A 9,495-nucleotide genomic window follows, 5' to 3' on the forward strand; every position below is an offset into this window, starting at 1 on the left:
TGAATAAAATCATATCAGACTTGTTGGAAAATATAAAATGTGCATGCTCAGATGACATTTTTTATTCAGCTGAATCAGCAACACTTACACGGAGTATGATAGAACATCATCAGATAGGGAGGAGATAGGAATAGAAAAACAAGAGGACATGCAAGAGAGGGTAGGCAGCAAGATGCTGGAGAAGATGGAGCTAACAGGAATGAGAGCTGGCGGGAGAGAGGATGAGACAGCGATGTGGAGATCGTGGCAGGTCCTTCTTCCTTCTCTACGGTTTTTGGGTAAAATGAACTTTGACTTCTGATGCTACCTTCTCTCTTACAAGGGATAAGAAGTTTTAAGAATGAAGTGAATAAAGAATACTCAGGTGACAAGAAGGACAAGGACTGCTTTCTTCTGTAGACTTTGAATCTGTGGTCTCTGACCCAGGGCAGAGTAGTCCAGTCTTTATGACAAGCATTGACTGACTTATAGAACCAAATTAGTATTTTCAGTAATAAACATATGGATCCTTGTAGACCTGCCCATTCAATGACACTCACTCAACAAATATTTTCTGCACTCTCTCTCTCTCTTTTTTTTTTTTTTTTTTTTTTTTTTTTTTTTCCCTTTTTTTTTTTTATAATTCAGTCTCCATAGAGACTGTGAAAAATTGCCAATGCCGACTGTATTTCAAGTCGTCATGGCGGGGTATTGGGAAAAGTTTTCAATTAAAAATAATTGTGCCTTGGATAAACCTCTTTGGCTACGATACTGCCACTGCGCAAAGCTGTTTTCTGCACTCTCTATTATCAGATGGTTCATTAACATACAAAGCGGCAGTCACACCCATTTCCCACTGTACATTATCCACGACCAGAGTCTGAAAGTCCTGGCAGTAAACATCGGTTGGCCATTGCTATGTTGATGAGGCTGCCTCTTTGACTCACCATTGAGCTTTGGTCCATAAGAGCTCCCCACCCTGTCTGTCTCTGGGGTTTCCCAAGACTAATGCTCCATAATTTGTATCTGGGCCAACGTTCTTTTTTCTCACAGTATTTGTTCCCTAAAGCTGTATAAAGTAAGCAATAGCATGAGGTTGCTTCGGCAAATTCCCTGGCTACCCAGAGGACCTGGAGCACAGAACACATCATACTCTGTCCATTTCCTCTCCTTCGGCATTTGTATTCAGTTGTATTAGAACATCAAAGGCAATCTGAAGGGGAAAAGATGTTATGGACTAGTTTCAGCCCTGTTCATAGGAACTTGAAAAGATCACTGCATTTCCTTCATGCTTTCTTCCAGCCTAAACTCGTACTGAGACCAATTCTGTGCCAAGCATTGACCTTGAGTAGTCCACAGCCCAATGGGAAAATGACCTGGTAAACTTATAAATAATAAAGATAAACACCAGTTTCTTTACTTTAGAACTATTTATATAAATCAAGAGCTACCTTCTCTGTCAACTCTATACTCCCTGCCCTCCATATCTGCCCTGATTCCCTATAGAGTCTATGCACTATGATCTTAGAGATGGTATAAACTAGTGTTGTAAAGGTGGTTGTAGTGTGTGTGTGTGTGTGTGTGTGTGTGTGTGTGTGTGTGTGTGTGTGTAAGCAAGAGAGAAGTGCTCTGATTTAATGGTTCACTTTAACAAAGGAAAGCGTATCCCCTGCCACAGAAGCTATGCTCCTAGATTCCGCTCTGTTAACCTTAGATTCCAGCTAAACATTTAAGAAGGAAAGAGCCCTCCTGCCTCACCTGAGAACTAAGCATATGTGGATTGATGCCCTTGCTGCCTGTTCATTCAGGGTGTATCCCTTCTTGTTGAATGTCCTAGATAAATTTCTATGGGGTGCACACAGGCTACCAACAGGATGCTTTGGAAGTGGTCCTGTCTTCCCTGCTGCCTGGCAGAGTCATTATTTCCTTAAATGGCCGATTTTGTTTGGTCTGTTTTTATTCCATCCTCCATCAAGGTCAGAGCACACCTACTGGGTGTCAACTACTACCCTGAGGAGGTGCTTCTGTGCATTTTTTAATGTAGACTTGGGATCCTGGAATAGTGATGCATCATCCCCTAGTCATTCTGAATTTGTTATGGTGTTCCCAGATTTTAAAATCCTCTAATTGGAGGATTTAACTGCCTGTTCATCCAATTGAATTTATATGATTCACTGTCCAAATCCGAGTCACAGTGCCGTGATGAAATAAGAAACTTATTTTTTTTCCTCCAAGACTCAGATAGCACAGATCTGACTGAAAGGTTCATAGCGAGGTCAATTCCAATCCTGTCACATGTGGATCAGCTCAGCCTGGAACTGGAAAGCAGGACATTTTAGGTTCAAAGAAGTACTGGCACAGTTCCTAACACATACCAGCTTCTTAGCAGATATTTATTCATTGGTTAATACAGTCTTAATACAGATGCCATCTTTTAAGGGTCTCATTTTCCTTTAAATAGATGGCAGTGAATCCATGTTAGATGCGAAAAGCAATAGTCAATTACAGAGTAACATCACCGAATTGAATAATAAAGTGAATCTTCTTCCCAGACTAGCTACATCATTTGTGGAGTCCAATGCAAAATTAAAATGCAAAATCCCTTTCCTCAAAAATTATTAAGAATTTACAGGCCGGGCGCGGTGGCTCAAGCCTGTAATCCCAGCACTTTGGGAGGCCGAGGCGGGTGGATCACGAGGTCAAGAGATCGAGACCATCCTGGTCGACATGGTGAAACCCCGTCTCTACCAAAAATACAAAAAATTAGCTGGGCATGGTGGCACGTGCCTGTAATCCCAGCTACTCAGGAGGCTGAGGCAGGAGAATTGCCTGAACCCAGGAGGCGGAGGTTGCGGTGAGCCAAGATCACGCCATTGCACTCCAGCCTGGGTAACAAGAGTAAAACTCCGCTTCAAAAAAAAAAAAAAAGAATTTACAACCAGGTGCAGTGGCTCATGCCTGTAACCCCAGCACTTTGGGAGACTGAGGAGGGCGGATCACCTTAGGTGGGGAGTTCGAGACCAGCCTGACCAACATGGAGAAACCCCTTCTCTACTAAAAATACAAAATTAGCTGGGCATGGTGGCACATGCCTGTAATCCCAGCTACTTAGGAGGCTGAGAAAAGAGAATCACTTGAACCAGAGAGGAGAAGTTTGCAGTGAGTCAAGATGGTGCCACTGCACTCCAGCCTAGGCAACAAGAGTGAAACTCCATCTAAAAAAAAAAAAAAAAAAAAGAATTTAGAGACAGTGCCTGCAAAGCCTTAAACCAAGTAGGAGGGCCCTGCTAAGCATGGTTGGATTTGGATATCGTGCAGCTGGCCAAGCACCCCACCCATTTGATGAACATATATAAATGCCTGCTGTGTAATGGACATTGTGTCTACCATTGTCATATATATCATCTGTTATTCTCACTGCAACCATATGTGTCTCAGTGAAATTTTTTAACTTGCTCAAATCATGCACAAAAGACTGCATATAATGCCTGTTTTTGCCAAGCCCAAATGTATGGCTTTTTCTACTAGACAGAAGGCATGTCAATTCTGAACGATGTATGTTCACATAAGCTGACATATGCTGTCTTGTACATTTTCCCCTCATTGACTTATGTAGACAATGCTTAACATGAGTTGAGAAGTTACAATGTGTCAGGCAGTGCTCTAGTTGCTGTACATGTATTCATTCGCTTAGCATCTTGCTGTGTATTTATGCTGCTTTGGTTCGTATTTGGGAGAAGGCAGAAAACACAATAAAGAATTAACTGAAGGGATTTTAATGATGGGACTACTTTCAAAGGGTACATAGGAGTAAGAGAATTCTTCAAGGAATATGGATGCATCTGGAACTAGCAAGAACAGGAAACTGTTAGCATCCCAGGCCCAAGGGAGCAAGGGGAGATTCACTAGAACCCGATGACATCATTAGCCATGGCAGGGAGGCTACTTTTTTAGTGCTATGGCCATAGGTAAGGGAAGACAGACACTGCCAAAATCCTGTAAGGAGGCGGGGAGTGGAGGATGAATGTTCTCCCCCTCTTTCCTACTGCCCTTGGATCTCCTGCCCAGGGCCTGCTGTGTTCCATCCCAAGGAATCCCCAGGGTTGAGGTCTGAGAGTTGGCCTCCTAGGACACAGAGCAGGGTAGAGAATGGCAAGGGCAAATGGAGAAAAACCGGGATCATTACCGTGCCCATTTCACCGATGGTGAACTAGAGACCCAGAGAGGCTCAGTGTCTTGTCCCAAGTCACACAGCTAAGAAATAGCAAAGCCAAGATTCAAACTCAAGAAGTCTCAGTACAGAGCTGAACACTTAACAATGCATTCTAAAACATGTCCTCAAATGGAGTAGAAGCATGACATATGATGATAAACCATCTACAACCAAACCTGAGGGATTGGGTTATTGTAATTAGGGACAGCCAGTCTGAATAAATAAAACTAAATTTTCCTTTTTTTGTTGTTTTTGAGACAGAGTCTCACTCTGTCACCCAGGCTGGAGTGCAATGGTGTGATCTTGGCTCGCTGCAACCTCTGCCTCCCAGGTTCAAGCGATTCTCCTGCCTCAGCCTCCTAGGTAGCTGGGACTACAGGTTCATGCCACCACACCCAGCTAATTTTTTGTATTTTTAGTAGAGACTGGGTTTCACCATATTGGCCAGGCTGGTCTCAAACTCCTGACCTCAAGTGATCTGCCTGCCTCGGCCTCCTAAGTGCTGACATTGCAAGGCGTGAGCCATCGTGCCTGGCCAAAACCAAATTTTGATAACTATAAATGTGTGCAGTTGGATTACCTTTAAGGTAAAATATAATTAGGACTAGGATTGGAAAGCTTTGCCTGGGAGATTGTTTAAGGGGAGATGGTTTTAGAAAGGAGAGGAGTAGTGTGTAATTAGCTACATTCTTTTAGAAGTGAATGAATACTTCTGAAACAGAGCCAAGAGTACTCAAAAAGTTTGCTTTCTTAAATACAGTACATACTCCTCTCAAGTTTATATTCTTTATGGTTTATTTAAATCCTGCATTAATTCATTGACTGTGCGTTGAGAGCCTATTGTGCCCCGCGTTGTTCTAGGTGCCGGCGATATAACTTTGAAAACACCAGGTAACATCTCCCCTCTCCAGGCACTTAGACTCTAGTGGCAGGAGACAGACAACAGGCAAACAATGAATACACACATACATAATAGCACAATGAAGAAAAAGTAAAACTAAGAGTATAGAGAGGGACGGGGAAGAGACACACCCTAGTTAATACTGAATTATCAAGAAATGTCTCTCTAACCAGGAGACATTTGAGCAGACAAATGGGGGAAACTTCTATCTCATTGATGGTGCAAAAGTGAACTTTAGCCCAGTTGCATAGAATAGAATTTTAGATGTGGAAGGAACCACAGAGCCGACATTCTTTAATGAAGAAATGGAGGCCCCAGGGAATTAAGTCCCTTATTCAGAGCCATATGGGACGTAAATATCAAAAAAGCTTGAGCTAAAAATAATCTATTAGGACTCTCACTCCACCAATTAGCAAATCTTATTGGGCTCTCGTTATTTGCCAGGCACCCAGTCTCTGGCATTTTGCGATAGATCCTATTGTTTACTAATTTGGAAGCAATTTAGAATTATTGAGTTTTTGCTGTGACTTTAAGATTTGGCTACCTTGAGTTATAGGTTCCCTTTGTGTGATATGAGTTGAGATGTTTTGGAAGCTAAACAAAATCCTGGCCATTGTGGCTGGAAAAATGTTACAAACCACCCAACCCTTCTTTCAATTGCTTTAAAAACTTGAAAATGAGACCCTGGTGGTTCACAAGGACTGGTTAAAAATCACACACACTCTCTCTCTCCAATCTTTGATCTACATTTATGAAAAATACATAACAGCAGAGGTATTGTTTTAGTTTGGGAGACTGGGCATAGGGAGAAGAATCCAGGCAGGAAAAGAGCCAGGACGTTCGAGGGATTTCAGAGGTCAAATCAGAGGGCAAGGGAGAACTGTGTTTAGAAGGTGACACAAGGTGTGACTAGGCATTATGCCTCACACAGATGGACTAAAGAGGCGGAAACAGAATCAGTGACTAGAGTGAGGAGACAGAAATCTGCACAGAGACTGGGGGAAGTGGCTGAAGAGGAGAAGGGAAAAAGAGGTTAGCAAGGCTAGGGGTCAGGGACAAGAGTGTAAGAATCCCGTGCCTGTGACGGTTCATTTTATGTGCCAACTTGACTGGGCTAAGGAAGGCCCAGATGGCTGGTAAAACATTTCTAGATGTGGTTGTGAGGGTGCTGCCACAATAGATTGGCATATGAATCAATAGACTGAGTAGAGAAGATTGCCCTCATCAATGTGGTGGGCATCCTCTAATCCACTGAGGGCCTGTCTTAGTGCATTTTCTGTTGCATATAAGAGAATACCCGAAACTGAGTAATTAAAAAAGGAAAGAAATTCATTTATTACAATTATGTAGGCTGAGAAGCCCAAGGTTGAAGGGCCACATCTGGTGAGGGCCTTCCTGATAGAGGAAACTCTTTACAGAGTCCTGAGTAAGTGCAGGGCATCCCATGGTGTGGGGGCTGAGCGTGAAAGCTCAGGTCTCTCTTCCTCCTCTTATAAAGCCACCGGGTCCCCTTCCACGATAATCCATTAATCTATTAGTGAATCCATGAGCCTTCATGACCTAATCTCCTCTTATAGCCCCCACCTCTCAATACTGGTGCACGGCGGATTACATTTCAACATGAGTTTTGGAGGGGACAAATATTCAAACCATAGCAGGGCCAAATGAAACAAAAAGGCAGAGGAAAGGCCAATTTTTCTCTCTCTTCTGGAGCTGAGACATTCATCTTCTCCTGTTCGCGGCATTTGTGCTCCTGGTTCTCAGACCTTTGGACACCCCTCCTTAGTTCTCAGGACTTTGGCCTTGAACAGTACTATACCCCACCAGCTTTCCTGGTTCTCCAGCTCACAGACAGCTGACTTTTCAGCTCTCCATAACTGTAGGAGCCAATTCCCATAATAAATCTCCTCATATGTATCTATATATATCCTATTACTTCTGTTTCTCTGGAGAACTCTGTAATACATGACCACAGATAATTCTTACAGATGCATTGCTTTGAAAGCTGTGTTCAAAGGCCCCGGTTCCATCTCTTACAGAGCTGACAATTTTGATATAAACTTATATTAAATAGTATTTATGGGAGGCTGAGGCAGGATAATTGCTTGAACCTGGGCGGCAGAGGTTGCAGTGAGCCGAGATCGTGCCACTGCACTCCAGCCTGGGTGATTAAGTGATACTCCATCTCAAAAAATATATACATAATATTTAACTTTAAAAATCCTTCACACATATACACCATATTATTTAATCAGTAAGGTAATGAATGCCAGTATTTTATTCAGTCAATGGATGGGAGAACTGAGGAGGTCTAGAGATGTTGAGAAATGGACCCAATATCTGATGATGAATTGATGGCAGAGCAGGGGCTAGAATGCAGGTCTTCAGACTTCTAACCTCTGACTCTTATACTGGATTTTTTTTTTTTTTGAGACAAAGTCTCACTGTTGCCTATGCTGGAGTGCAGTGGTACGATCATGGCTCACTGCCTTGAACTTTTGGGCTGAAGTAATCTTCTGACCTCAGTTAACCTGGGACTTAGGACTACAGGTGTGTGCCACTGCATCCAATTAACTTTTAAATTTTTTTATAGAGACAAGGTTTTGCTGTGTTGCAAGGCTGTTCTCAAACTCCTGGGCACAAGTGATCTTGCTGCTTAGGCCTCCCAAAATGCTGGGATTACAGGCCTGAACTATCACACCCAGCCTCTCATACAGATTTGACCTCGTCCACATGGCCTTGTGGTAGGAAGATGGGAAGAAATAAACGTCACTGACAGTACTAAGAAGTTTACAGCAAAGTTGTGAGACTTGCCCCACAGTGAAGATGTATATGTCTTGATAAACAGCAATGTGCTTATGTAATTTTCCTCTCTTCTTTTCTGGGGGGCCAGTCACCTAATTTGCAAAGGCAGACAACCCCATAGCTTTCTTCCTTAATCTGGAGGCTTCAACTGAACTGAACCTAAAAAGAAAGGCTATCTTACTCTGAGCTCCATCATGTGAAGTTCCACATTAGTTTTTATGGTCTGAATGTGTATCCTACAGGAGAACATTTATCAACATCAGCAACTATAATAGCTCTCATTTATTGACCACCTCTTAACAGCATGTGCCACAACGCCTCATGAAGACTTAGGTGAGATGCCAGCTGGGGATGATGTACTATGAGGTTCAGACACTGGTCTTCAAGGTGCAGTATATGCATCAAATCATTACACAGTGCTTATGTCTCTAGTAGGTAGAATATGCAGGTGCAGGAAATAAAGGTAGAAAGTGACCCTCTTCATTATCATTCCTAGTGACCGACTTGGAAAATTTGTACTTCCTGTTTCTTGAACTTTGCTTTATGCTAAACCAAAGATCCTAGTTCCCATAGTGAATTGGCAGTGAGGGAGGGGGAAAGAGGTAGAGGGAATCTTATACCAAGGAATATAGTAAAGATTTCACTAAATCTAAAGTTATACTTGTCACTTGGTCATTTTAAACTCCTTGGGCTAGCAGTCCAGCAAGCCAAAGAAAAAAGTTGCTGTCCTGGCAGGGATCATTGATGTTGGATGTCACAGGAGGCAGGCTTGCTTCTACATAGTGGGAGCAAGAGAAAGTATCTCTGGAACTGAGGGGCCACCTGGGTCCCCTCCTGGTGCTTCTGGGTGGTGAATGGGCAACTGCAGCCACCACAGGCTGATGAAGACATGGAAATCAGGGACTCAGACCCCTCAGGGATGAAGGTCTAGGTTACCTCACTAGGCACACAGCCTAGACCATCAAAGGCCCAGCTGGGGGTCGGGAGAAACTACAGTGGGAGAAAGAAGAGTCAGATGATGAAGAGGAGAGTTAGAGCCTTTGGACTAACTGCAGCAGAAGGGACTGTAGCTGGTCTCATGAATGTGCCTGTGATGTTTTTTTTTTGCTTCCTTGGAAACTATGACCAGATGCTTTGAGAAATCAGTGATTGGACAGTTGCATGAGTGGATCCGAGTGTGACAGGGTGGGCTGTAGCAGACGCTGTTGGTCCTTTCTCGTATCCTCTTGTCTGCCACTGGTCCCGTGCTGGCACCAGGTCTCAGCTCTCACCAATGGGCTGCTCTGGCCATAGGAGCAGGCTTGACTTGCTAAGGGACAAGCTAGAAATTCTAGGAAGCTCACAACCTGGGGAGTAGCCCTCAACCAATGCAGGATGGGAGCTGGTAGATGAAGACCCAGCTTCCTCACTCCCAGGGTGTGCATTGCTGAAGCATGAGCTCTGTAGTTTCCCAGTGGATGCCTGCGGGAGTGGTCCCCAGAGCCCTGTAGTGGCCTGCTCCTTCATGCACGCCATCTGCTTTGTCTTTCGTTTCCTGCACCACTTCCCCACTTCCTTACTGGTGCTTCCCGCTGTTACCTCTCAAATAAGCCGCTTG

General features: G+C 43.6%; 1 non-coding gene across 1 annotated transcript; it reads right to left on the reverse strand.

Annotated features, from left to right (window-relative positions):
* Nucleotides 1–627: 627 nt before the first annotated feature.
* On the reverse strand, nt 628–768 carry LOC119474057. Its single transcript, XR_005203361.1, has one exon. It is a non-coding gene; the product is annotated as a U4 spliceosomal RNA (small nuclear RNA).
* Between the last annotated feature and the right edge of the window lie 8,727 nt (nt 769–9,495).

Source organism: Cebus imitator, unplaced genomic scaffold (genome assembly GCF_001604975.1).
Source record: "Cebus imitator isolate Cc_AM_T3 unplaced genomic scaffold, Cebus_imitator-1.0 Scaffold205, whole genome shotgun sequence".
In the NCBI taxonomy this organism is placed as follows: Eukaryota; Metazoa; Chordata; class Mammalia; order Primates; family Cebidae; genus Cebus; species Cebus imitator.